Source organism: Sturnira hondurensis, unplaced genomic scaffold (genome assembly GCF_014824575.4).
Source record: "Sturnira hondurensis isolate 20B ecotype Veracruz unplaced genomic scaffold, ASM1482457v3 Scaffold0014384, whole genome shotgun sequence".
Lineage (NCBI taxonomy): Eukaryota > Metazoa > Chordata > Mammalia > Chiroptera > Phyllostomidae > Sturnira > Sturnira hondurensis.
Window position 1 is genome coordinate 27,688,457 of NW_028087015.1, and position 23,343 is coordinate 27,711,799.

A 23,343-nucleotide genomic window follows, 5' to 3' on the forward strand; every position below is an offset into this window, starting at 1 on the left:
ACCATGCTGCTGATAATGGATTGGTCGACTCATCCTCAATGTAAAGACCATGATCTTCTCGGTGTCTCTAGTCATCAGGGAGTTGCGGATCAAAACCACAGTGAAGCATCACATCTGTTAGGATGACTTCGTGTTATGATAAAGTCAAGAAATAAATGTTGGCAAGGATGTGCCTGGTGGTGGGAAAGTACAGCCATTCTGGAAACCAGTGTGTAGGCCCCTCAAAAAATTCAAATAAAACTACCATATAATTCGGCAATCCCACATCTGGGTATATATGCAAAGGAAATAAAAGCACTCTTCTTTTCCCCCCACCTGGAACATTTATCAGCATTACACACAAAACCCTAATCTCCTCCGCCACAAAGCCCCAGGCCCCCAAGATAGGGCCCCTCTGCCAGATTTCTGAAACAAGGTCTTAGGTCTTGGCAGCCCAAGTTGCCCCAGGGCTGTGAGGTGCTGAATCTTCTGGCTCACCATCTCCATGACAGTCTGTTTCACAGCGCTTCTCCTGCAGGGCCAGCTGGATTTTCTCCATTGGCTTTGTGAGGAAGTCCGTTTTCCTTTTGAAGAAGTCCTTGGCATCCTCAGCTGCCTTCTCTCCATAATAGCCAGTTCCCACATCGATGAGCATGTGTTCCACATCTTGTAGCTTCCCGGGGACATACACAGAACTCATCGGTGGGACGAGTAATTCTTTCCCATTGTTGCTCTTATTCGGCGTGTTTAGACAGTCCTTGGCTTCCACATACTTGGTTTGTACCCCCATGAGCTGGGCAGTGGATGCAAAGAAGAACTCCACTTCCTGATCCAGCTGGTTCCTGAGCATTTCCAGCTGCAGGAGAATCAGTGCAGGGATGTTGGCTGACTGTGCCGTGCTGGGAGGGAGGACCCTAAAATCACTCGAAGAGATATCTGCACTCCCGTATTCATAGTGGCATTATTTACAGTAGCCAAGACATGGGAACAGCCTAAGTGTCCAGCAACAGATGAATGGATAAAAAAAAAGGTACACACATAAAGTGCAATATTGTTCAGCCTTAAAAAAGAAGGAATCCTGCCATTTGACACAACGTGGATGAGCCTGAAAGATATTATGTTAAGTGAAATAAGCCAAGCACAGAAAGACAAATACTGCATAATCTCACCTATGTGGAATCTTTAAAAAGGCAAATTTATAGTAACAGAGTAGAATGACAGTTACTAGGGGCTTAGAGGGGTGGAAAAATGGTAGATGTCGGTCAAAGGGAACAAACTTGCAGTTATAAGATAATTAAACCTTAGAAATCAAAATGCCTGGCATGGTAACTGCAGTGAATGATCATACATTACACCATACACCTGAAATTTGCAAAGAAAGTAGGTCTCACGTGTTCTCACCACACACACAACTATGTGAGATGATGGGAGTCTTAATAACCCTGGTTGTGGTAACCATTTCACAACATATATATATATTAAAACAGCACACTGTATACCTTAAATATATGCAATTTTTATTTGTTAATCATACTTCAGCAGATCTGGGGAGGGAAAAAAGTACATTATCTTTTTTGTCTCATAAAGAAAAGTACCTTTTCTTGTATTACTTTAAGAAGTATATTACATACCTTTTTTGTTGTTAGCATTGGTGTGATGAAATGGTGACAAAAATTTCCTGACAACTTTTGATTTTTCACACTCTTTTTCAAAAGAGGTGAATAGACTATACAAATGTGTTAGTTGGTTTCTCTGTCTTGTGGACTCAAAAATTCTGGGTAACCATCAATCTGAAAAAAAAAATTGAGTTGACTGAAGACAAATACAAGCTGCTTATGTTTTGTGGGGTAAGAAATTCCCCAAAGCTTAGGTCAAGTTTAAACTGCATTCCTTCATTTTATTTTTCCTGGTAACTTTCCCTCTTCTTCTTGCAGGTTTCCTATTTTCTCCTCTATTTGTTTTAGTCCTTACTAAAAATGTGCTCAGCAACAGAACCCAAGATACTATCTACACTATAAAATTGCTAAATAAATAGTAACAGGTTTTGTTTGTTAAAATATATCCCTCTCCTTGCCCTGGCCGGTGTGGCTCAGTGGCTTGAGTGCTGAGGATTGAGTGCCAGCCTGTGAATCAAAGGTCACCAGTTTGATTCCCCGTCAGGGCATATCCCTGGGTTGTGGACCAGGTCCCCAGTTGAGAGCAAGTGAGGGACAACTGACTGATGTTTCCTTCCCTTCCCCTCTAAAATTTTTCAAATATATCCCTTCTCACCTGGCTGAGTTGGTTGGAGTGTCATCTTGGGCACCAAAAAGCTGTGGGTTTGACTGTGGGTCAGGGCACACACCTAGGTTGCAGTTCGATCCCTGTATGGGAGGCAACCAATCGATGTTTCTCTCTCACATCAATGTTTCTGTCTCTCTTTCTTCCTCTCTTCCCCTCTCTCCAAAGAATATAAATAGATAAAGTCTTCAAAGAAAAAAAAAGTTTAGTCTCACTGGCTGTGATTCCAAGTCTATTTAGTATTGATTTAGTGAAAAATATGCTTTAAGTAAAGACTGAATGCAAATAAATAGTAAATATTTCTGAGTCAAAATTTTTATTAGGAGTTTTGGGGGGAGGAAAAAGTATTTACAATAATTTGAATAATACTTACAATTTATAAAACATAGTACATACCATCACATATAATAAAACAACAAGTCTATGAGGTGGTTATTACTAACCCCATTTTACAATGAGGAAACTGAAGTTCGGAGAGTTAACTTCACAAAACTAGTAAGTGGTGGAACTAGAATTAGAAGGCAAGACAGTCTGTCTAAAGCCGATTTTACAGAAGCGGTTTGAGAACACAGATCTACTAGTAGTCAGAGGTGGGATTCTGTTGGGGAGAGACAGAAGTCTTTCTTATGAAAACAAGTTGAATCCAAACAGTAATCAAGCATCTGGATTAATTATGTCAGACTTTCAGTCAAATTATGCGAATGCCATTATTTGGAAGAAAGTAGAGCCAGACTTCTTTTTAGCTGCTGCAATCATTAAATTTGGTTAGTTTTGTCATTCAAGACAGAATACCTTTCTGAAATACACTACAATGGCATTCATACAAAGCAGTCATGTAAATTTCTATCTGTATTCATTGGTATGGAAATGCCCGTGTTATGCTGTAAAGCAAAAATAAGAACATTATGCTAAGTGGAATAAGCCAGTCAGAGAAAACACAAATACCAGATGATTTCACTCATATGTGGAAACCAATGAGCAAACTGAACTAACAAGGAAAATACAGACAGACTCATAGATGGGGAGCAGGAAGACAGCTACGGGGGGTGGGGAGTTTAGGGCACAGAGGGATCAAGCAAAAAAGTAAAAGGACTCGTGGAGACATGGACAACGGTGTGGTGCACGCGGAGGGAAGGGCATATAAAGAGGCTATGGCAATGGAAAAAAGACAATCAAAATGTAAAAGAAAGAGATTATAAAACAGTGCGTGTGCTGTGACTCCATCTGTGTCAAAGCACAGAGCACAGTTTGGAGTGCTGTACACCAAATTTTCTTGTGTTAACTGTGGTTAACTGTGGTTCGCTTTGGATGGTGAGACTTGAGAGACAAACTGGGGCGTATTAAAAAGCGTGAGTTTATCTGAGCAAATATTGATTTGAATCAAGCAGCATCCAATCTAGCAGACAGAAAGGAGCACTACGGAGCTCTGCAAAATGAAAGCCTTTTACAGGGTGGGGACAAGGATGTTATAGTAGCCAAAGAAGAAATAGATCGGTTATTGCAAGGCTGCTTTCCCGTAAGGGACAGCCAGGGTCTATCAGGCAGCCAAGTGCTTACCGGGTGGTTGCAGAGTCCCATGCTGGCTCTCTGTCTGACTCCATCTTGTTCAGACTGCTCTGGTCCCATGGCCTTCAGGCTAACAGCTTCCAATCATTAGAGGAATTCTGCTTCAGCTTGAGTTTTACAAACACCCCCCCGCCCATTGCCCCTTGCTTTGACATAAAGGAAGCCTGGACTCTGGTGAAATGGATTTGAGACCCCACCAAAGCTCCCATCTTCCAGCTGGCACCTTCTCAACCAGTAGACCTTTCCTTTCCCCAACTCTGATGTTTTGAGTTTTGGCCTTTTCAGGCATCAGGCACATGGACTTTGGACCGGTACCAAGGCAATTCCTGACTGACTGGCTTAGGGTCCCATTTCTGAGAAAGCTGGAATCGTCCTTAAATCTCAGTTAAGCAATGTGGAGCTTAGGTGACTTCATTTGGGGCTTGCTGTCTTGTTTGTAACAGATTATAAGTATATAATTTTTATTTTTATTTATTTTAATTCTAAGAATCATCTGTATACTATGATAAAGACAGTTGTGTGGCTAATTTTTTAAAGAGTATCTCCTTTGACAGTCCTGGAATCTCAGAGTCATAAACAAAGATGTGCACATTCTTCTCTGAAAATTTATCATGAAAGAATTAAACAGAGAGGCGGGGTGGGGAGGGCATTACGGACAATACCTAATGTGAAGACTGTTACAGCAACCTAACTTTTAAAAAGGCATTTGTTTGTATGCGCTCTATGAGGCCTTCATCCCGGTAAGGGAGGTGGTAAATGATGACACTGGGACTGTCACATGGAGGTGGGGGGTCATGATGGGTAACAGAGTAACTATGAATAGTGGTAGTGCCAAAATGATCCACGACCCATCACTTTTCACTGCCCCCATCTCTCCTGTTGGTTCATCCAACAGTCACAACCTCAGGTGCAAAGCCTACGGCTGCAGAGTAACCAAAGTAGACAGAACAAAACTGAAAACATTTCATTCAATGTGGGCTCGAATTAAAAGGGTGAAGAGTTAAAGTAAGGAAGGTGATTTCTCTCTCTCAGTCAGTCAAAATCCTTTTGTAAAAACCACACCACAGCATATTTGTGAGGCATGAGAGGACCACCTAAGAGCTAAGCAAGGCTAATTTGCACATCCCTGGAGTAAAGAGTTTTCTGACTAGAAAGCTCCAGTTGTCATCAGTGAACAGGGCCAGGTCACTTAGTCCAAGGAATATGCTGTCAGTGCCTGAGGAAGAAAATAAAGCTCTATAAAGGGACATAGCTGAACTCAGTCTCCTGCTAAGAATGTATTTTAGCCAAGGTGTTCGCTGGAAAAAAATTGCATTTACATCAGAGGCACCTTTAAGAAATTCAAGAGCCAAGTTTCCATTTTAGCACAAAGCACAGATAGGTAGGTAGGTAGGCAGATAAGTAAATAGATAGATTATATTATAATCGTCCCATAGAACTAATTTGTTTATGATTTTCTAACTTTATGTCTTAAACTTTAAATATTGTGATTTTAATTTGATTTTGTAAATGAATTCTTAGCTTATTAGGGTTAGAAACAAATTAGGATTATGCATTGCTTCATATAGCATTGAATTTGTGTTTTTAGGATTATTTATCAAAGGGGAAAAAACCATTTGTACCCAGACAACTTCTAGCATAGGTAATGATAACTAAGAATATCTATATGAAAACAACTTTGTAACTCCAAATCAGGATACATGACAGAGGTTTTCCTATGACTTGCTGACGTTAAAAACTCATAATACAATTACATCACACTATTTGTACCTTTGATAAATCACCTTTTAAAAATATAATTGTATGAAATCATTATTGACCCAGGACTTGTACTGCCCCAATAATATAAATGATAGCTTTAGCCCTGGCTGGTGTGGCTCAGTGGATTGAGCAAACTGGAAGGTCGCAAGTTCGATTCCCAGTCAGGGCACCTGCCTGGGTTGCAGGCCAGGTCCCCAGTTGTGGGTATGCTAGAGGCAATCATGTATCTCTCACACATTGACGTTCCTCTCCCTCTCTCTCTCCCTCCCTACTCCTCTCTCTAAAAAAAAGCAAGTAAATAAAACCTTTTAAACAATAAAACAAATGGTAACTTTTTCTGTCATTACATACTAGGGCTGGGGAACTTGGAATTATTTGCAAATGACCTCCTAGGTTCTCCCTCCCAGTCAATATTATAAAAACTCTAAGTTATAACACTTTCTAATATTTGACCTGACTTTCTTTGCTTCTGAGAACGGTGTGTACTAAATAATCCCGTAACTGTTTGTTTGGAGCTAAATTGGTTTGCACCAGCTACTATTCTCCCAGTCAAATTTGGGCATTGGGAAAAATCTTAAGAACCATGTTATCTGTATGGAGGGGGAAAAAAGAAACTATGCTGGCTCACTTGCCAGGTACACCTTTCTCAATCTGTGAAGTTAAATGGCTACGTAGGTGTGCAAGAAAGGGTTAATCCCACCGGTTGGGATTGCTCAGACCTGGATTCCAGAGAAAGGCCTATCTTTAGACTGGCCCTTGGCCTGATCCTGGGAGATAACCTCTGAGCCTCGGGTTCTGTCTGATAAAAGTGTTGTCATATGCCTGACGCCTGGGGCCATGCTCTACCAGTTTGGTCAGATAAATTTGTCTGATAGTGTAATGTGTGGTAAACACCTGTTTTTCAGGGGGTGAGAGTAGAGACAGGGAAGGGGACTGGAGTCTGAGTCCCTGAGGTCGTGCATGTAGGTCCTACACACCAACATGACTGACCCCCAATAAAAACTCTGGACACTAAGTTCAGGTGAGCTTCTCTCGTTGGTAACACTTTGCACATGTAACACTTTGCTGGGAAAATTAAGCACATCCATGCTTCTCCACTGGGAGAGGACACCTGGATACCTGGTTCCTCCTGGATTTCATCCTGTGCGTAGTCCCCTTTACTGAATTTGATCTGTAGTCTCCCACTGTCACAAACTGTTTCTGACACCTGTACATCCTTCTAGTGACCCATCAAGCACGAAGGCAGTCTGGGGGTCGTCCTACACAGCTGGACAACCATACACAGGCATAAGGCCACCAGCTGCTCAGATAACTGGTCCTGCCTCTGGTGGGCACTGCACAGCCTCGCACTTTCCCAGACTATAAGTCAGAGAGGGCAGCCCACCTGCCCATCCTTCCTTTTCAAAGGACTCATAAGGATTCTGATCCTTGTAGAGACTCCAGTGTGAATATGGGAAAGAAGAAGAAATTAAATGTTCAAATACTGTCACACAGAATATGATAAAAGCCAACACTTATCGAGCACTGATTACATGTTCTTTTAAGTGCTTTCTAGGAATTATCTTACAGAGTCTTCAAACAACCCCGTATGTCAGAACTACTCCCACTTTTCAAGGAACCTAAAACTCAGAGGGTTAAGTGGCCTGCCCAGGGTTCCACTGCTAGTGAGACAGGATAATAAGGAACTAGGAAAACTTCTTGGCAAGTTGAATAGAGAAACTGAGACACACAGCTGGACACAGTGGCAGAGCAACTTACAGCCAGAAAAAAAGATTCATGACCCCTAGAGATAACATCTAGGCCTCAGTTGTATTTCAGCTTCAGGCCCAGAGAAGCAGCAAAACCAGAACCAACTCCCCTGCCCTGCCACTGACCAATCAGAGGAGACCGCGACCCTCAAAAGGGCACCTGGAGAACTGGTGAATATTCTGCTGAAACCCTCCCCTGAGAGGTCCCCTAAGGTTCATGCCTGCAAGGAGAGAGAACAGCCTCAAGACAAAGGAGCCAGCACACGCACACCGCAGTGGAGCTATCCCCTTTCCCCTCCTCTTCCCCCAGTTCTTTCTGCCCAGGCACTTGCCTCCTAAACTCCAGCAGGGTGTCCAACCTGTGGCCCGCAGGCTGCATGTGGCCCAGGATGGCTGTGAATGTGGTCCCACACAAAATCGTAAATTTACTCAAAACATCTTTTTTGCTCATCAATCTTCACTAGTGTTTGTGTATTTAACGTGTGGCCCAAGACAATTCTTCTTCCAGTGTGGCCCGGAGACGCCAGAAGGTTGGACACCACTGCTGGAAGTGGGCAGTTTGTCCCAGGTAATCCCCTGAATCAGTTTCCAAGGCCCCCTTTTCTCTGACCTCCCAAGGAGCTAAGGCAGCCCAGCCTAGGCCATCCTGTTGCTTCTTCTCTGGTAAGCCCTCTCTTGTTTTACTGTCCCAGCGCTAATAAATGTACTCTGATAGCCACCTGGACTCATGCTGGGAATTCCTCCTGCACGAAGTCAAGAACCCACACACTACACTGGCCCTCTGCAGACCTGCTCAGTGTCACTCATCTGGTAACACTGGTAGGTGGCAGACCAGAGATTCAAGATGAAGCCTTTGCTCTTAATTTATGACACGCGAGGTAGAAAACACACATATACCATAAAACTAACATGCCGTGGGACTAAAAACACAAGATAGAAAAATGTTATGATGAGATGGACTTTTGTATCTTCACTATGAGACAATGTTTAAGGAGAAGGACTCTACAAACATGACTAGTAGATAAGAAATATCACACAACCCTCAAAAATTCCAAATTTTCTTTCTTTTTTAAATATTTATTTATTTATCTTTAGAGGGGAAGGGAAGGAGAGAGGAAGAGGAACATCAATGTATGGTTGCTTCTCGTGCATCCCCTGCTGGGACCTGGCCTGCAACCCAGGCATGTGCCCTGACTGGGAATCGAACCTCGATCGTCTGGTTCGCAGGCCCACTCCAAATTTCCTAATTACTGAACTGACCCATTTTGCCCGGGTGGCTCTCATTCCTTATGCATGCTCATGACTTGCCTACCTACAGTGTCTATCAAAGGCTTGATTGACATCAAAAAGGGATTGTTCAGTAACATAAAAGAGAACCTCAGACTAAAAAAGCCTAAAAAATTACCTCAAATTAATGTGCAAAAATCAGGATTAAAATCATATGAAAGTCAGGTTCCTGACTTGCAAGGCACTTACACATCCTAGCAGAGAGCCCTCAGGCAGACCGAAACCTAATCAGCCTGGGTCAGTTATTCCAGTTCCATTCTTACAGACCAACTCGTGATTTGTGCCCTAATCATGAAGTACACTGTGACCAAACCCGGGCATCACAGTCAGTGTCTTGACAGAAATGTGGAATGCTGGGGAAACACTATGAACCAGCAGTCAGAAAATCTGGTTTCTATGCTGGCCTCCATGTTAGCTAGCAGTGTAACCTCAGTCACATTATGTAACTTCTTTTGGCTGTGGTTTCCTAACAGGTGCAATGAACTGGTTATAATCTCTTTCAGTTTGAAATAAATGTATACATGTGTATATACAAACATATAATAATTACAAAGCAACATTATAATTTTCAGATATTGAAACTTAACTCTGCTTATGACTGTATTTCAGGAAATGTGTTTACTTGATTAGGAAGAACCAGATGGGCTTTTTTCTTTTTCCAAAGAGCATCTGCAGAGTCCTGATTTGGGGGAAGACAGTATGTTTATGTAAATATGTAACTTACCTGTGCATTTTGTTGAGGACATTCCTTATAATTCACTATCTATATCCCAAAGAATCTGCAAGAAGTACGAAATGGAGCTCTTCAGGCTGCAGTGAAAGGGCACTAGTGATCTGCATCCACATGAAGAAATAGGAGCGCTGGTAATGTAACTGCAGGTAAAAATAAAAGACAGTTAGATGTATTTTTTGCTTGTAACTCTTTTCATGTAATTTAAAAAACAACTACGTAAAGCAATAATTATAGATTTGTGTCAATAGGCACCTAATATATAAATTGTATTTTGTGTGATAATGATAAAGGGTCAACCCATCAAGAAGTCATAACAATTATAAACACATATGTACGTGAGAACAGAATCCAAAAATGCGGATTGCAAAAATGCAAGAATTGAAGGTAGAAATAAACTCAATAATAATAGTTGGAGCTTCATTGCTCCCACATAAAGAGTAGAGCAGAAATTAATAAAATGGTGAACAGAAAAACAATAAAGAAAATCAACAGAACCAAGTTTGTTCTTTGAGATGATCAGCATAATTGATAATCCTTTAACAAGACTGACAACAAAAAAGGAGACTCCAAGACTCAAATTACAAAAATTAGGATTGAAAGAGGAGACATTACTACCAACCTTACAGAAATAAAAGAGATCAAGGGAATACTATGAACAGTTGATTGTCAACACATTAGACTGCCTAGGTAAAATGGACATACTCCTAAAAAGACCTAAATTACCAAAACTAACTCAAGAGAAATAAATTGAAGATATAAAGAGATTTATAACAACAATATGAAGCCCTGGCAGGTGTGGCTCAGTTGGTTGGAGCATTGTCCCATTGACAGAAAATATCACAGGTTCAATTTCTGATCAGGGCACATACCTGGGTTGTGGGTTTGAGTTGGGGCATGTACAAGAAGGCAGCCAATTGCTATTTCTCTCTCATGTTGATGTTTCTCTACCTCTCCCTTCTTCTCTCTCTAAAAGCAATTTTTAAAAAAAGTCCCAGCCCTGGCTGGTGTGATTTAGTGGATTGAGCACTGGCCTGCGAACTGGAAGGTTATAGGTTGGATTCACGGTCAGGGCACATGCCTGGGTTTGGCGCAGGTCCACAGCAGTTGGGGGGGGGGGGCGAGTAAGAGGTAACTGATAGATCTCTCACATGTTTCTCTCCTGCTCTTTCTCCTTTCCTCCCTCTCTCTCTAAAAATAAATAAATAAGATCTTTAAAAAAAAGAAAATGTCCTAGATTGAGGATTATATATATATATATATATATATATATATATATATATGAATGAAAAGAACTCTAAAAGACTGAATTGGTAATCAAAAGAACTTCCCACAAAGAAAGGCATAGAACTACATACACACCACAGGTATAGCTTCACTGTTGAATTTATGTAATATTTAAAGAATTAACACAAATCCTTCAAAACTCTTTCAGAAAGTAGAGAAGGAGAAAATACTTCCCATATTATCCTGATACAAAAAAACAGACAAAGACACCACAAAAAATAAAACTACAGACCAATATCTCTTGTGAATACAGATGTAAAATTCCTCCACAAAATGCTTACAAACCAAATCCAGAAACATGTTTTTAAGAAGATTAAAAGGTACTGGGGATTGAGAGTTGTAACAAACCTCAGCACAAGCATTTACTGATGCAATTACCTGCCTTGTTCAAGAAAATTCTAAAGTATTGATGAGGGCACGAGGAAACCTGACTTTCATGATGTCAGTTGTTTCCTGTTTAGAAAGTAAAGAGAGAGAGATTATTATTCGAATCGCTCTGATCCCTTCATTTACCACATGGCCTAGACATATTCAGTGGGAAGTTGGATTGTTTGTTTGTTTAATTTACAAAGCTAGCAGTTTCTCTTTTAAGAAGTGATACCAAACAAGGGAAGGCTTGGTTATGATAACATCTGATTAAAATGTGTATGCTCAACTTCCAGATACAAAGTCCGTCAGTCATGAGAATGTAACGTACAGCACAGTGACTCTAATCAATAACAATATATTGCAAATCTGAAAGTTGCTAAGGAAACAAATCTTAAAAATTCTGAACACAAAAAAATTTGTAACTTTGTATGGGAATAGATAACTAGACTTACTGAGATGATCGTTTCACAATGTACACAAATATTTAATCGTTATGTCATACACCTGAAACTAATATGATGTTGCATGTTAATTATACTTTAATTTTTTAATGCATCCTCAAGTAAAATAGCAGCAGGAAGAAACAATGAGAAAATCCAGAAGAAAGTTTACCAAAAAATTGGGCCATCTCAAACCATATAAAAAGAGGGCGGGAGGGAGGGGTGATATTTTTGGTTTAAAAAGGGATCTGAGAGCCCTGGCTAGGCAGCTCAGTTGGTTAGAGTGTCATCCCAAAATGCCAAGGTTGTGGGTTTGACCCCCAGTCAGGGTGCACACAAGCATCAGCCAATGAATGTATACATAAATGGAACAACAAACCAATGTTTCTCTCTCTCTCTTTCTTTCTTTCTCTCTCTCCCCCTCTCTATGACCCCCCTGCCCATGCCCACCCATCTCTCTCCCAAAAAAATTTTTTAAAAGGATCTAAGACCTACAACAACCCACAGGCCTGCCTGACCAAAACAAATAAAGAGGCACAGGATGGTACATGACTACTGATGGGATGTAATAGGAAGTACACAGCATCAACTGTAAGTATTCGTGCCAACTAACCGCATATTACCATCCCAGTTTACAGGAAAGATAGGGGATAAAGGAACATGTTAAAGGATTCCAGAGTCACAATTGGGTGGGTCCAGAATGTGGGAAATTCTCCAGGCCAAGTGTCATGACTCCTCCAGCAAATAAGATACAGAAAAAAGTGAAAAGGAAGAAAGATTTTTTATTGATTAAAAGGGATTTAAGAGACAAACCAATATGTGGACATCATCTGGATCCTAATGCAAACACAACCAACATAAAAAGACATTTTTTTCTGTCCACCACAGAGAGACATCTAGAGACACAGAGAGTCTCTTAAAGGGCCAATGCACAAAATTTCATTTGCAGCCATTTACCCTGGGCTCCAGCAGAGAAAGGGCAGAGTGGACTAGAGATGCTTGAGGAGAGTCTGGGGTTGGTGACTCTGGGGAGAGAACCGAAGAAACAGCTGCCGGGATCCCTGTCCTGAGTCATTCCCCATCCTGCAGAAGCCATCTTTCTCAGGCAGAGCCCTCCCCTCCAAGTGGGATCATCCAGGACAGGGGAGGCGGGTGGGGAGAAGCAAGAGTTCCACCTGCAGGAGTCACTCTTGCCCCACCTTGTAGAGCTTAAACCAGGCTTCTGAGTACAGCTAGCAGCTAAATTACTGATTCAGCCTAACAGCAAAGGTGGATGTCCGGAAGCCCTGAGATTCTAGATGACCCTCCCCCTGTCCCAGTGCCTATTAAAGCCAGTGTTGGTGTGCAGTGTGGTTCTTTCTGCACACACCCAGACCAGCAGAAGGAGCCACAAGTTGTGGACCACTGATAGCTCCAAACAGGTTGCCCAGGTGCAGTCACAGGCAGCATATGGCCTAGGTCGGCACCACAGTCTTTGCAGATCTACCTAATACATAGAAGCAGCCAAAATGGGAAGACAAAGAAACAGGCCCCAAATTAAAGAATTCCCCATTAGAAGAACTAAAATAAATGGAGGCAAGCCATTTGCCAGATATGGTGTTTTGAGTAATGATTATGAGGATACTCAACAGCATGGGAAAAGACACAGAAACCATAAAAAAGGACCAGTCAGAAATAAAGAATGCAATATCTGAGATAAATAATACACTGGAAGGAATAAACAGTAGGTTAGATGAAGCAGAGGATTGAATCAGTGACTAGGAAGACAAGGTAGAAAAAAACATCCAAGCACAGCAGAAAAAAGAAAAAGGAATTTTTTTAAAATGAGAAGAGCTTAAGAAACCTTTGGGACAACATAAAGCATAACAACATCCTCTTCATGGGAATACGAGAATTGCTTTAAAATGATCTTTCAGGGGAAACTTAGGTGGAACATAGGTAAAACATGATCAGCTAGATGCTTATAATTACCAAAAGTGGTGATGGGCGTTAGGCAATTCATTGTACTTGTTGTTCTAATTTGTTATGCTTGAAATTTGTCCATTAAAAAAGTTAACAAAAGAGAGGGATGACAATCAAATGCCATGTGTGAGTCCAGATAGGATCCTACTTTGAACAAATTGTGAAAGATAGCTAAAGACGGAAGGAGCTATGTGGCCTCCACTCACACAGGGCTCTACTTGGTCCCACTCATGTGGGCTTAGACATCTTGTAGAAAGTTAGTCGAGCACATGCTACTCCCTCCTTTTGGAGTCCACTTGCTCCTTTTTCTGTCTAGAACCTATTCTTTCTCCTTCAAGGCCAAGATCAAAAATTACTTCCTTGGTGAACCTTTTCTCATTCATTTCCCCTAACAGAATATATTAGTTCTTCTGGTTTCCATCATATCCTGTTTATTATATCTGTTTTCACATTTCATTATACTTATCTGCTTATCAGTTTTAAATATTTTTCTTCTTTTTTATTTGCTTGCCTTCCCCTCTAAATTATGAGGTACTTAAAAGCAGTTACCATTTTTTTATTCATTTATATATTTATAGTACCTGGTAAATCAAAACACTGGTAGAATGCTCCATATAAAATCTAACATCTGTTCGATAGAATTGCCCAGTATAGAAGAGAGGAAAAAAAAAAAACATGAACCAGGGGAAAAATGAAGAGAGAAGAACTGAATGCACACCTCATGTACTTGGGGTAAAGTTTGGAGATAGTGGAAGTAAGGCCCCAAAAGAGCTAAATTGTGTTGTATTTTTCTACTTCCATGGTCTTTTCAAGCCCGAACTTTCTCTGCAAATCAAGCTCTAATTCTAACAGTCTCCAACAAAGAGAGAAAAGCAAGTAATAAATTAATTCACTCAAATTGCAACTTGATGAATTACCCTTTCCAAGAGTATGCCAGAGAGAATCTGAACAAGGACCAATGGCACACCCGAAGGTTTGGGTCAACTGATGAAGCGGCCCATGAATATAAGGAGGTATATCTTGAGTGACTTTCCCTCTGATTAAATCACATTAGCAATTACCTGTGTCACGCTGTACATATGTTTCAACCAAAATAAAAGCTATTTTTACATTTAGCATTTTGCAAATCCTTCCACTGTCGTAATTAACAAACTCATTGCAGTCTCAACCAGGTGGGTTTTTTTTCCATTATTGTCTCCTTGAGCATGCCAGTCCCTACGGAAGTCTGAGTAGATGAGCTATTTTTGTAATCTATTAATATAGCCCTCATGAATGGCCCACCCACACATTCCAAAAGGAATTAGCACTTCGGAGAATTGGGCTCTGTCTCATGATATTGGAGACTCCTTAGACTGGTTCAGTGTTAGGCTTGAAACTTCATTGCCTCAGGGCCAAGAAAAACTAACAGGAAGAAAGCTTTCAAGGCTTGGCGCTGTGAAAAGGATGCTGCTCCCACCGGGGTATTTTCGGCCAAACCCGTCCTTGAACCTCATCAGCAATAGCAATGACACCAGACTCAGTTTTGAAGGACAATAACATTGAATACAGAGATGTGCTGTTTGAGAATGAGGAAGGCATTTATCACTTCACCCCACTCCTGACAGCCAATGTGCAGGAGCCATGCTATCTGCATGTTGAGGTAACTATGGCATCCCTGTTGCGAAGCCTAAAAACTTTGAAAGAATTGCCCCAAATCTGCAGGAAGCCAGTTGTTCCTATGTGCGTAGTAGGCTTGGAACGCTGGCTCCGAGGTAAAAAAATGCCTAAGTCTACATTCCGGCTCAGGCATTTTCTGAATACGGGACCTTGATCGAGTATTCATCCTTTCTCTGTGGCAATCCTTCATCCATAAAAAAAGATAATATCACCTTCCCTATAGAATTAATAAGATTAAATGAGATAATCCATTTAGAGTGTTTGGCACAAGGCTGAAACGTGGTGTGTACCCAAAAGATATCTGTTGTAAGTAATGACCTTTGACAGTTAAGACCCTCAGTGACGCAGTACTGAGCCAGCCCCATGGTGCGCTCAGTCCGGCGCATTTTGGGAGCGAGAAGAATGCTCTTTTTGTAATTGCCTCAGATGACTAAGGCTTTATCTGAAAATGTCCTTAACTTCTTTGACTAAACCTCTAAGAGTAATATGTTATCATCCATATGTTTATCATTTTTATCCATATTTATATTGTCAACTGGAACTGACTTACTTTTACTTATACTAAAATACTACTCTCAAAAGGCAAGGGGATACCCCTTATTTCTTTTCTCCCAATATTTTGTTAACTGCATCTTTACCTTACGCTTGAGTCTTGGTTTCAGAGTTTTGATTCAGATTTCCCTTATCAGCTTTACTGTCAGAGGATAAAAGAGCCCTAGCTTTCAGCAGTGGGTTATCTAGGTTCTAATGTATTCAGTTCAATTCATCATAGTTACTTTTCAGTTCCTACTGCAGAGTGCAAAGCTGAAACATAAAAAACACAAGATGGAGTTTCTGTTTTCGGAGGCCTCAGAGTCTTCTGAATACTCAGTCAATGGGAACCATGCGCCGAGGCAGTGGTAGCCTGGAGGTTAGGAGCACTGACTCTGGAGCCAGACGACTTGGGCTCAGATTCCGACTCTGCCGTTTTTTAATGACCTTGGGCAAACTGCTTAAATTCTCTGTGCCTTAGGTTCCTTGTCTGTAAACAGCTAATAGTGTCATCTGGGGTTATTATAAGGATAAAGAATGTCCAGATTAAGCACTGAGAATAGCAGCTGGGTGGCTTGGAGTGAGTACTCGATAGAATGTCAGGAATTTGAAGTAGACAGTAAAGCTGTTCACAAATATTCCTATTCTGTCGTCCAGACATGAATTCTGGCATGCACCCAGAATGCCCCCTTGTAAGTTAGGCATGTGCCTGACTCTGGCTAATGAAACATGAGACGTGACATGTGTTCCCTGTGGGTTGAAGCTTAAAACCCAGTAGATAATTTGCTGAGTTAATTTCCCCTGCCGTGGTGATTAAGCAAGCATGTACTGAGTTACAGCCTCTGATACTAAAATATGTGAGTAAATATTACCTATCTCGTGGCTACGATGGATACACACCATCCCTGGCTAGTCCATGGCAGACGAGTAGCTGGAGTAAGACAGTCTCGGTGATGTGAAAGCACTGAGAGTCTGGGGCTGTTCCAGGCACCGGGGAATATAAAGGTGGATCAAACCAACCGAATGCCTGCCCTCATGGGGTGTCTCAAGACTTGAATACAATATCCAAACTATTCTATGCAAACAAACTATTAAAAAGCCAAATGACGGATAAGAGCTTATCACTGCCTCCTACGGTGAGAGCTTTGAAATGTTGCAAATGAGTCCAACTAGAGAAAGAAAGCGAAAGAAGAAGCATCCATAACATGGTCTCATTTTACATAACTCTTATTACCTCTCAAAATGCATATCATGGATAAACAGCACAGGGATCCCATCACACAAACACAAGGAGAAGCATTACAGATCTGAACCTGAACATCAGGAGACCAGTGAGACTTTATTCCAACTCTGCCACTAACTGGGTGTGTGACTGGCCAGTGTGATGGGCTGTCTCTGGAGTCCCTCAACAACTGGGGGTAATGAAATAAGATCTCCCTTTCTAAGAGGTAACCTGTGTGATGGACCCGAGCATCCATTCATTCATTTATTAATTCTTCCAATTAAATGATTATTGGCCATCTATATACTATGTGTCAGAAAATAGTGCCTGATGACACGGGAATGAACAAGACAATCAAGGTCCTGCTCTCGCTCCTGGCAATGATACATCATTACAATGGTTAATCTTATAATGCTGATAACTGATCAGTGTGTTGAGACAAAAAGATACAATAAGCGTGATGGAGGAATGCTACTTCAGATGGGGTGTCCATGGACAGCATCCCTGTGGAGGTGATGCTGAACTTGGAGACACAGCTGACGAGAAGAAATCAACCCTCGGAGGATCTGGGACGAGTGTTCCAGGTGGGATGGCAAGTGCAAAGGCACCAGCGCGTGGAAGGAGAGCACGGAGAGCTTATAGAAGGGCGGTAGCAGGTCACGCCCAGATGCAGGGGTCACATCACGGAGGATCTTGTAGGCAACGAGTTTGCAAGTTCATGGAGGCTTTGAAACAGCAGAGTGACATAATTTAATTCATAATTTGTGTATAAAAAGATCATCCCAGCTGCTATTTGGAGAGGAATCAACTTGGGGGCAATTTCAATAGTCTACACAAGGGGTTGGACAGCTGGCACCAGGAAAAGGCATAATAACAAAGGTCATAGTTGGATATATTTTGGAAGACAAGTGACAGGGTTCAGGACACGCGACCCCAAAATAAGGCACGTTGGCATACAGAATATTTTAAGATGAAAGAATCTGAGAAAAAGGCAGGTGCAGAAAGTTTCTCTGACCTTCCCCCAAGCATGGGGGAAGTGCCGTCCCTCTGCCCAGGGAAAGAGACATCCGGTCTGTGACACAGGCGTGCCTCGAGGAACCCACGCCAGAGGCCGGCTAAGCTTCCCCAGGTCAGTGACCTTGGCTCATCCCCCTTTTTGTCCTCACACTTTTCCATGACTCTTCATTCTTCATCAAACCCAGTATAAAAATGCTTCAGTGTAACTGTTCCTTTGGGTCTTTGTTTCCTTATAAAGGCTTCTATGTCATGTAAAGTGTATATTATATAAATTTGTATGTTATTCTCCTATTAATCTGTCTTTGTCAGTTTAGAGACCCAGCCGAGGACCCAAAAAGGGTTGAGGAATCCTTTTTCCTCCTTTACACAAGACAAGAGGATACCCTAGTATGAAAGTTTCTTTAAAAAGTAAGAGTAGAACTACCATGAGATCCAGCAACTTCTCTTCTGGATATTTACCCCCAAAATATGGAAACACTGGTTTGTAAAGATGTATGTGCCCCCATGTTCACTACAGCATCATTTACCACAGCCAGGACAAGGAAACAACCTAAGTGTCCACCAGTGGGTGCATGGATAAAGAAAATGTGGTGTATGTACAATGGACTACTACTCAGCCACAACAAGATGAAATATTGCCATTTGCAACAACATGAATGGATCTTGAGGGTATTGTGCTAAATGCAGTGTTGGAAAGGACAAAAACCAAATGATTTCACTCCCATGTGGAATAAAAAACAAAAAAGTAACAAATGAGGTAACAAAACAAACAAAAGCAAAGTCACATATGGACAACAGAATGGTGGTTACCAGCAGGAAGGGGTGGGGGTGGGAGGAGAGTAAGTTGGGTAAAGGGAGTCAAATGCACGGTAACAGAAGGAAACCAGACTTCAGGTTGTGAGCGTGCAGTAGAGTATATAGATATCGAGTTATAACATGCACCTGAAATTTATGTAACGTTACTAGCCAATGTTACCTCAATACATTTTTAAAAAGAGGATGTTCTGATATGTTGGATGTGGGAGAGAGGGTGGAATTAAGGATGATGGGAGATATTATCTCCTAAAACAGGGAAGCTAAGGGATGAACACGTTGGGGGTAAAGATCAGGAATTCTGTTTCTGAATACAATAAATTTGTCAAACCTACTGGGCAGATTTTCAAGAAGAATAAATGAGATAATGTATTTTAAGACACCTAATATATAATAAATGCTCAAAACATCATTTTCTTTCCAAATGTCCTAAATTTCCTAAAGCTAAGTGTCCTACCTTGGAAAGGGGATAAAAATGTTGAACGCACAGATCCATGGGGAGCCTTAACTGACTTCATATATATGAATAAAGATTATTAATTAGCTCTTATCATGTGCCAACCATTGTTTTAAGTGTTACAGCTGTTAATTTACTCCTTCCAGCCCTCTCTGAGTAAGGCACTGTTACCTCCATTTTACAGATGAGGACATGGGTCACAGAGTAAAAGTTAATAAACTTGACCCAGTCTGTACAGGGGGCAAGCAAAGGCTGAATAAAAACGTAGTGTAAAATGCCCAAGTGTATACTGCAGATAATAAATTCAGAAAGAAAAGAGATGGGAAACAGACTATGTTGAATATTTAACAAATATTTATTGAGTGTCTTACTGCACCAGGCAGTGTTCTAGGAACCAGAGCTACAGAAATAAACAAAACGGACCCCAAAACCTGCCATTATGGGCTCAGTCAAGGAAAAGCGATTTGAAGAAAGAAAGAATGACTTTGGGTTTAGCCTAGAAACATGTAGGACCTGATTATGAGAGTGGGAAAAGCCGGGATCATTTGGCAAACTACAGAGACTCCAGGTCTCTTCAGCAAGCCTGCGACCATTCTGAGCTAAGAATGTTTATGACATATTTTTAAAGGAGGAGGAGGAACAAGAGGAGAAAAAGGACTGTAAATCCGATGATCAGATCACCCTTGAACAAGGAGGAGGACATGAACACTGCAAGCAAACAGGCCAGGCTCTAAAATTCTGGGCCCACCCACAGAATCCAAAATAATCTCCCTATTTTAAAGTTCGTTAATTAGCAAACAACCTTAACTCCACCTGCAGCTTTGGTTCCCCTGTGTAACGCATCATATACGCAGGTGCCAGGGCTACCATTTTGGGGTCATGAATCTGCCTGCCACAACTTCACCCAAAGTTAAACTCTACCAACACTGCTGAAATCTTAGATTTGGGTAGCGCCTTTATGGACATTACATAATCATCTATATGCCTGAAAGGCAAATTTTGTGCGTGAAGTATTACCAAACTGATTGGCAAGCTTTTCTGTGGGATTCTTGGCTCAGGAGCACCCGTGGAGCTCCGCCGCACTTCTCAGATCCCAGCCGCTCAGAAAGAGAGACGCACCACGGCCGCGGGCGCAGACCATCTCTCTTTGGGCAGAGTAACCAAATCCTAGCGTCATTACTTTCTGCCAAAACAACAAATGTTTGCCAGACACAAGAAAAAGCTGAGCATTTCATGTTTTTTTTTTAAAACTTTGGGTAAAGGAAATACAATATTTTGTTTATTTTAGTTCAAGATAATAGAAACAGTGACAGTAGGGGAAAAGGCAGTTTGACTTTCCACATATTACTTTAAAAAAAATAAGCTTGCCCTAAGATATTATCCCCCAGAGATATATGAAGTGGAGAAAAATAAATTTTTTTCATTAATGTCATTCTCTTCTTACAGACTATTCCACATAAGCTCTGCTGCTCTGGCAAAACAGCCCCATTAAGAGTCTGGCAGACCTCTCCCCGGGGAACACAGACACTCAGACAAGGGAGAAATAAACAAGGCTGGACGCCTGTCCCCGGTGGAAAAAAGATCCCACCCGGAGAGCAGCAGCTCGGATAAACAGAGCCAAGGGAGGAAAAGCAGTCACTGGAGAAGAGAGACTGCTTCCAACCTGTCGCTGCTTTATAAGGTAAGTCTATTCCTGGAGCAAAGGGGACACAGTAGCAGCACACTAAAAACTGGGACAAGCCATGGCTGTGCCAGATTGTATCTCCTTCAGGCTGCACCCCGTGACGGTCCTGCCAAGGACATTTTCCAGCGTGACCTGAGCCCAGTTCGGATCAAGTGGCCCGCTTGAGATTGTCAGGGGGAATCCTGCTCGCAACTCATTAATGCACCCATTCATTCACTCATTCATATTGAGCACTTGACCTGCTGTACGCCCTGGAGATTTTTTTAGAAGTAAACAAGGCACAAGAGCACTCACCACAGGTCTCACATGGCATTTATTTGCAGGGGAGTTGGGTATATGGGTGTGTATTTTTTCCTCCAGCTATCCACAACCCAGAATCAAATTATATAGTCTTTATTGCAAGTTCTATTCTCCTTTTCCTCATATACTGTATGTTGTAAGCAATTTCAAATCCTTTGTGGAGAGAGGGTATAAATAAATTAAACCGCATACACAGATACTGTAGACTAAATCGCTACAAAAGGGAACTCAGAAAAAACATATCTGGCTAAACAAGCCTAAGGAACTCAATAGCAACAAAGAAACAGCGAGTGTTTTCTTGGAGAGACTGTATTTGTTGAGGAAAGAGAGCAGTGCCATCTGCTGATAAAAATCTTAAATGACCTAGCATTTAAAGTTTTCTTAGAATCTGATCATACATCTGACTTCTCAGAACTTCATAACTGGATGAAAAGGGAACTCAACCGCCATGGCTATTTCCTCTAAAATAAAGACTATTCCCTGTATAAACCACTCTAGACAGAGTTTGTTGCCTCAAACCAACAGAAGGCAAAGACACTTCACCTTTGCCAAATAGCCACATCTCACAAGAGCTGCTGACCGGGAAATGGCTATATCAGAGGTGGAACTCGAGGCCCAAGTACAGGAAAAGGCCTCCCCCCAGGCTGCTGATGGGTGCCTCTCAGGCTTCATACCCAGGACTAAAAGAAACAGAACGTCTGGACATTGCAGAAAAGACAGTGTACCTGAGCTATCTGCCTAGAAGCCCATTAAAAGTGAGCTTCTGGTGACAAGGGCAATGGGTTTAACAAAGGTTAAGATGAAGCACATGAAGGGAATTAACATAGGCATTGGTGGCTAAAGTCTAACCTGAGTTAGACTTTAAACTTTGTGGCACTCTGAGAAGGCCACAAATTACTTTAATCTTTCAGTGTCTAGTATCCCCATCTATAAAATTAAGTAAAAGTACCAACTCCATAGGGTTATTATGAGAATTAACAATGTTTCTAAAGTACTTTTAAAAGGTACTTGAGCCCTGGATGGTGTAGTTCAGTGGATTGAGCACAGGCCTGTGAACCAGATGATTGGGGTTTGATTCCCAGTCGGGGCACATGCCTGGGTTGCAGGCCAGTTCCCAGCAAGGGACACATGGTAGGCAACCAATACATTGATATTTCTCTCCCTCTCTCCTTCCCTTCCCCTCTAAATATAAATAAATTTTTTAATTTTTTTTTAAAAGTTACTTGAGTACTGAGTGTACCTGGGTATAAACACTATATAAGTGTCCTGAAAATAAATTGAACAAGTATGTGATTTCCTGATACATATATAGTCATTTGGTTTCCCAAATAGAAAGCAATACCAAATTCTTCTTTGTTGCACACAACCCTAACTTTTTAAACTTTAAATTAAGGTACAGGATGAAAGTCTAATCTACATGCACACACATACAAACAAAAATTTTTACTTGTTAAAAGAAAAAAAGAAAAAAAATTTTACTTGTTTTTAGTTGCATTTTTGGTAGAGAAGTGATGAGTGGGTCATAGATCATAAGAACTCTGTCAAGATTTCAAACTAGAATTACTTTTCCATGGATCTATGGACCCCAAATGGATCCAAATTCAATGGACCCCTCTCAACTTGCAACTAAAGTTGGTGTGCTTAGAAAGATATCTGTAGATATCTTAGAATGAAATCTGTAGTAGGTACATAGAACCTGAATGTTTGTAGTGTCTGATTGAGGAATCTCTTGGTGTTTCTACTTGTTATTTGTATACTGACCGTTTGGATATCTACAGTTAGCAATCAGTTGGCATTGTAATGAAGGTAAAGGGACCATGCAGGTGCTTTGGATTGAGAAAAGCTGTTTCTTGGGGGGCGTGGGGTTGTGAAGGACTTTTCACATTCAGCATTAAATGTTTATGGAATATTAAACTTTTAATAAAATGTATGTATCACTTTATAATAAAAAAATTTTAAGATTTTTAAAAAGTTGTTTCTTTTATTAAATAATGCTGTAATGTTCTGTTCTGCCCCAGGCTTCCTGTTCCACACCCACTTTCTCTAAGAGAACCCAGTGAATGGACTAGAACCAATAAAAACAGTTTATCCAGCCTATTTTTCAACTTCTTTCTGCCAAGAAACCCATCATGGGTGAGCTTTTAGTGACAACGGCACTAGGTTTGACAAGCTTTGAAATGAAGCATGAGAAGAGAATTTGACACAGGACTCCGAAGTTATCAGCTAAAAATTATATTATTTTTGGTTCAATGTA

The 23,343-nt window shown here is 41.1% G+C and overlaps 1 long non-coding RNA gene and 1 pseudogene across 1 annotated transcript; one reads left to right on the forward strand and one right to left on the reverse strand.

The window, feature by feature from the left end:
* Nucleotides 1–311: 311 nt before the first annotated feature.
* Nucleotides 312–3,885, reverse strand: LOC118998860 (prefoldin subunit 5-like; annotated as a pseudogene).
* Nucleotides 3,886–9,401: 5,516 nt separating this feature from the next.
* On the forward strand, nucleotides 9,402–22,524 carry LOC118998721 (uncharacterized). The gene is made up of 3 exons (XR_005068932.1): nucleotides 9,402–9,500; nucleotides 20,552–22,093; nucleotides 22,309–22,524. It is a non-coding gene; the product is annotated as an uncharacterized LOC118998721 (long non-coding RNA).
* The last annotated feature ends 819 nt before the right edge of the window (nucleotides 22,525–23,343 follow it).